The following is a 6,332-nucleotide window of genomic DNA, read 5'->3' as shown; positions in this document are numbered from 1 at the left end:
CTCATTTCACCTCTGATGGCCACGACCACTCTAATCTCTCCGTCTGTGTTCTCAAAGACGGTTTTCCGAACTCATACATCAGAAAGACCACCGAAACTAAAATTATTCTGCAGCTAGGATCACACATTCTCCCTTCCCTTAACGACAGATTACTGTTCTTTTAAATTTTCTCCATTCATTGGAAGTTTCATTTCACACCTCTCTGCACCCATTCTGACTTCACACCTCTTGATTGGCCTCTCTTTCTGTCCCCTGCTCCCGCCTCTCACTCCTCCTCCCTCTCAACCTTTGTTCTCCCGCTACTTTACCTTTGCCTACTGCCCTGTCTCTCTCACACCTGAAGAAGGCTCCACGGCCGAAACGTTGTGTTCTCTTTCTTCTTTTTTCCAGCATGGAATAAACCTATTACTTGTTCCTTTGCAGCCTACGCATGCTGACGCAGCTACCCACCTGAACTATTATAACATATTCAATGTTAAATTATATTAATAATGGAATAAAAATGTGAATAAGGAAACGTGAATACTGTCAACTGTTCAACCAGTTTAATTCAAAACATTTTATTCAGTGGGGCAATTTAACAGACGCCTCAAGTCTTAACACGAAATCATATAGATTGTAATTAAAATCGAGAATAACAAAGCGGTACCTGGTTGCATTTTTAGAAACCTTAGTTTGAATAAACAGGATCCCAGGTGCAAGTGACTTCATAACGTGAGAAGGCATTATGCTATATTTTTTATGCATCAGTTGAAGCCTTCTGAAGTCTCTCAAAAACATAAAAATGTAACATAATATCGTGTGGCATGATGGGCAACTGATTCTTTTAATTTTAAAGAAAATCAAAAATAAGAAAAAACGTGTCTGCCTAAAACAGACACTGCATGATTTTAAAATCTAAATAGCTAAAAACACTTAATCCAAAAATGGGTGATTTTCCTTGTGATCAGATTAGAATCTTTGTGTAAGATGCAATTTTTTAAATTTTTGAATTAAACATTTTAAACACATTTCATACAGATACAGTACAATCACATTCTCATTTCTTCCCATGGTATGAAGCAACTTAGCAGGTAGCTGAGAAAATAGTGCACTCACTGAGCTCAGTCAGAGCAGAGGTGGTGCTGTAAGAAGACTGTTCTGCAGCTTGCAGTGTTTATGGCACTGAGTGTGTCTGCCTTTAAAACATAGAAAAGGAATGTCAATCATTTAGTTTAACTTGAAATCTTTTAATTGTCATTAAACAGCTTTCTTACCAGTTAGTTTTATATTTGAAACCATCGTTAAACAAAACATTGTTGTACTTTCTAATGACATTACACATGGAAAGATGATACAGTTTAATCATTTTTATTTTTTTAAATACATTTTAGAAGAGTTTAATCTATACGAATATCACAGACTATTTTGGATTGTATTTCTGAATGTTAAGTCACAGTTCAATATTTTATATACATCTAAAAGTCAGGCATCAGGTGCATAACTATTAGTAATCAATAATTAGTATTAAAATTCTCACTGTGACAAATTGTTACACTTCCGCATCTTGTAAAAACATTAATTTGCAAAACTGTGTTCAAATATACATTAAATCCGACTATAAAAATAAGTAAACTATATTAACTTATAAAATAAAAAAGAAGGTAAAATATAATATAAAATTAAACCAGGGTTAATTTTTTTCTGTCTCTTGCTACTCTCTCTCACCCACTATGATTCAGACACAGAATGGTTAAAAATGGGAACAGGTCAGGCAGGCAGAGGGAAGGGGGAGGGGGGAGAAGGGAGGCGTCTTCCCACCTTTATGACTAAACTGCCAAAGAGAAAAGGCTTGAGAGACATACAGAGCCGAAAAAGTTTGGTGCCGTGTTCTTTGCTTTGGAAGAATTTTCACCTTGAATATTTGCCCACCAGCTGACACACCAGCTGACACACAGAACCAAACTGAATACAAAATGTACTTGCAAGAATAACGATTACAAACATTAAAAAAACATTGCTTTACACTGTTATACTGTACAGTGTAATAAAACAGTTTATGGTCACTACACTGTGAGTAATGCTGTTCACTAAACCTCTTTCCCACAATTTCACAGGGCAAGGTCACATAGCTCATTCAAAACTGGATATAATTTTGTCTTGCAAAAATTGTGATATTTGTCAACATATTTACTAAAACTCTCCATCACAGCAATCTCACTGTGTTAGTCTCACTGTACGCCCCAGTGCTCACTCAATGTTCACACTCCCAGTAAAATAAAAAAAACGTTTTCCACATTATCACCTCGCACCAGGGGGGAAGGAAAAGTGCCCGCTGTCATTTTTTTTCACTGACAGACGAAGTTGATTAAAAATCATTCAAAAGGGAGTGGTGTGTTAACACAAACTCTGCTTAACAGAGCCGCTTGTAAGAGAAAGGTGACTTTCTTCTAAACTAAATAAAGCTACAGTACAGACAGATTTTAAATTCTTCAAGCAAAATTAGCTGTTCGTCAAAATCTGCTATTTTGCAAGCAGTACACGACTTCTCAAAAGGTACCTTTTGTCTCTCGTGCAAACTCAACACAGATATATTTTTTATAATTCTAAAATTTGAATGGTATGCCTCAGGGTCTCATTTTAGTATTGTAGCAAATACGGTTTGCGCAGGAAAAACAAAATACCTTCCCCCCCTCCCAGATGGATCTCGCCTCCTGCTGTTCCAAAGCTGTATGGTTTCAAAGTATGTGTGAAATATCTCGTCTTACTCCAGTTATTAATCCGATCTATTTTTACTAATCCGGCTATGGAAAAAATATGGCCAAAAGGATCGCTGCAAAGGTTAAATTCCAAGCTGAAAAGACAAGACTCAACATGTTGTCTCTAACTCTTCAGTTTACAGTTCATCGATGGTCGTTCATTATTAATATTGTAACAAACGACAGGCATACAAATGGTACAAGCCGGTTGCAGCCACTAGTACTGAAGGATGTTTTCTGTAGCTCAGCTGAAAAAACCTTCTGTTAAGCAACACAGGAGACCTGGGTTTGAGCCCATGTGTTGAAGGGTGAACTGGGGCAGGAGCACTGAAGGCACAAGCCCAAGAATCTGAATTTGTTATAATGTTATTAATAATATATTCTGTATTGCATTTAAATTGGAATGTTTTTAGAAATATATATAACCTTTGTCCCTCCTTTAACTTAAAGAATTGCATGAAGAAATCCTAAATCACAAAACCATAACTTTTAATAATTAATCCAGATACACACACTCACACCAACATCATGCTATAATAGTGGACTATTTTTATATATTCGGCTATGTAAGAAACAAAGTAATTCTCTGATCGCGCTTTGAACCGTCTGGGTGCAGCTCACTACATTACCAACTACAAGGACAATATAATTTTTTTTTTAAAAGAAACGAATGTCAAACTGTTTCCTAAATGTCCACTTGTAATACTTTAGCTGCTTAGTTATACTATTCCATATTAATATAACAATCAAGTAATCAAGTGATGTTAAATCACTACAACATTTATCTTTTTACAATAACAAAAACTGGTGTTCTTACTACGTATTCTTAGAAAAGGATAAAACGTTATAGCTTTTTATGAAGTACAGAATATAAGATTAATAATGTTAGAACAAACACATTAAAACCAGAACCCATGTAAGTTACCAAGTTAAAGACTTTGATGCTGATACGTCCCAGTGTGTTTTTGTTATGTTCCACACTGCTGACCTTTGATTGTTCTCCCTCCCGCATTGGCCCACCATTACACCACTGTTTCAGTATGATGTCATCATCAATCAGCTTCTCAGCCAATCAGAGTGCATCTTATTCAGTATAAAACATGGTGGCTTTCAGAAGGAAGAGGCCTTTCGTTTGACTTCAATTCCGCTTGGCTTTGGTTATCGCTTCACTTTTGATTTTGCTTTGGCTTGGTTGGTTTCTGTTTGTTTCTTTGTACTTTTGTTTGTTTGTGTGTATATCCTTGTTTTGCCATTACCTTGCCCTAAGGTGTTATATGTTCACCTTTTGTGTTCCTTTGTACCCTGTTCCTGTTGATTACTCTCGTTTTCCCTTATTTGTATTCCTAGTTCACTCATGTTTTTGTGTGAGCTTTTGTGTATAAGGTTAGTTTAGGTTGTTGAGTAAATTCTACAAACTTAGTTGATTTTGTATTAGTAACACTAGTTTAGTACGGGTGAGTTCTGTTTGTCTTGTATGGTTTTGGGCAGACAGTGGAGGTTAACTAGGGTGTTGAAGATGCCGAAGACCGTGTGTTTTGGGTTTTCTTTTGTAGTCAGGTTAGCTTTCCCTCACTTTCCTAGCCAGCTCCATTTTGTTTGTTATTTTCTCTTCTTTGGCACCACTCTAGTTCCTGACCCCTATGTGTTATTGTCTTATTTCATACCAGTCACTTATTCAACTTAAAATCATCACTTTTTTACCGACCCTTAATATCACGCTTCCTAGTCCCTCACCAGAACCGACCTGCTTCCAAAAATTATCCTAAATGTTACACCCCTTTACCCCTAGACATTTGAGGTTGTAACAGATGCATAAAATATTCATGCATAATTAAAATATTTCTGATGAAGGTGGAGGGTTGTGTACTTTTGTCCTACTTAGCAATCTTGCTTTAATAAAATATTCAGACTTTTAAATGTATAATGATTAACATGCTGTAATACACAGTTTAAAATTATTAAAACTCTAAAGAGTATACAACTCATTAATTGGAAAAAGATTTTCCCTAAGCACTAACTGGGATTCGAAAGAGGGTGTTTTCTTGCAACAGACCAAATGCTATACATGAGAAGTTAATAGTGCCTCAGCCTCTTACCTCAGCCCCAACCTGCAGGTGTCCTATTAAATATTTTGTCACTCCTATCTCCTGCCATCCAATATAGCTCAGTGGCAGCTCCAACTGTTCAATCCCTACCTTCTACTTCATCTATCCCATCATTCCCTCCCGCACCACCTGCTGGTCATGCTCCTGCTTCCATCTCTCTTGCCTCATTCCCCCTTAACAGAGATTTTTTTTTTCTCCGAACAGCTTTTCCTCTTTCAGCTCCTCCTAACACACTGGTGTTTCGTCCTCCTTCCATTCCTCTCTTACTCCAGCAGCAAATTTTAAAAGAAATTTGGGAACCAGATGCATACTTGAAACCTTGTACAATACCTCGTTATTCAGAACTCTCATTCTTCTCAATCATCCTTTCCATCACTATCTCCAGCTGGCACTGGGCCATCCTGTCCTGTCAGGGATTGCTCCTCACACTCTCGGCTCTTACTGGACTGCCTGGAAAAGTTTCCAATCCTTCCACCTCTAAACAAACAAAGTTTCTATCTTTTGATATTCTCACACTTTTATCTGCCATTATAGAAACTTGCTCAAAATGCAGGTATCCACTACTAAGGCATACCTCCATCCAGTTCTTCCACAAACTCCTTTTTGGCATGACTTGTCCATCTCTTATTCACCCTCAAATCACTCTCTTTCTAAAATGCTTCCAACGATCCGAGAAACCCCTTCCAAATCAATGCACACCATTTACCTAAGACATCCTGGCATCCTGCATTTATGTTCTCAGATCTGATTATCGCACACCCTGGGTTGACAGCACACTCGAATCTTTACTTATGCTAGCATTCTTCGGCTTCCTGAGATGCTCTGAATTTACTGCTACTTCTGCATCCTTTGATCCTTCTTCCAAGCCTTGTTTATCCAAGATCAATAACTTATCTCCCAATACGTTAACCTTCTATCTCAAGAAAAGCAAAACTGATCAGTTAGGGTCTAGCACCCTTACATATTATTTCAAAATCCATTCTTACATCAGCCCATATGAGTCTCTATCCCATTATGTGCAACTTCACACCAGAGCTTTGCCTACTGATCCTCTGTTTGTGAATGAGAAGGGACCCGTGGCTGGTTTCTCCATCACAATGTACACCTGCTGGATTTCCTGATTAATTCTCTGGCTTCAGGGCCTCTTCCTCAGCTGCTTGACAAGGCATCCCAGAGTATCTTATCAAACAACTCGGCCGCTGGTCCTCAGAAGGTTATCATGCATATATTAAAACCAATCCTGATATCCTCAAACAAGCATTTTCTCTCCTCAGATGAACTTAGGTCAATGTCCATTGTTTTTTCTGCACTGCTGGTTGGGGTCCCACTTGGTTCATTTATGGGAGGTTGGCCCTCAGCTAAGAGTCTTCACATCTCAATAAACAATTCTACTTTCTCTCAATCTTTGGCTGCTGTCATTCCTTGTGAATTGTTTTAGGGATCTCACCCAGCCATTTGTTTAGTCTAGATGCCTCCTGTGAGCTGTCTT

Source organism: Lepisosteus oculatus, chromosome 14 (assembly GCF_040954835.1).
Source record: "Lepisosteus oculatus isolate fLepOcu1 chromosome 14, fLepOcu1.hap2, whole genome shotgun sequence".
NCBI lineage: Eukaryota > Metazoa > Chordata > Actinopteri > Semionotiformes > Lepisosteidae > Lepisosteus > Lepisosteus oculatus.
This window is presented reverse-complemented; position numbering follows the sequence as displayed.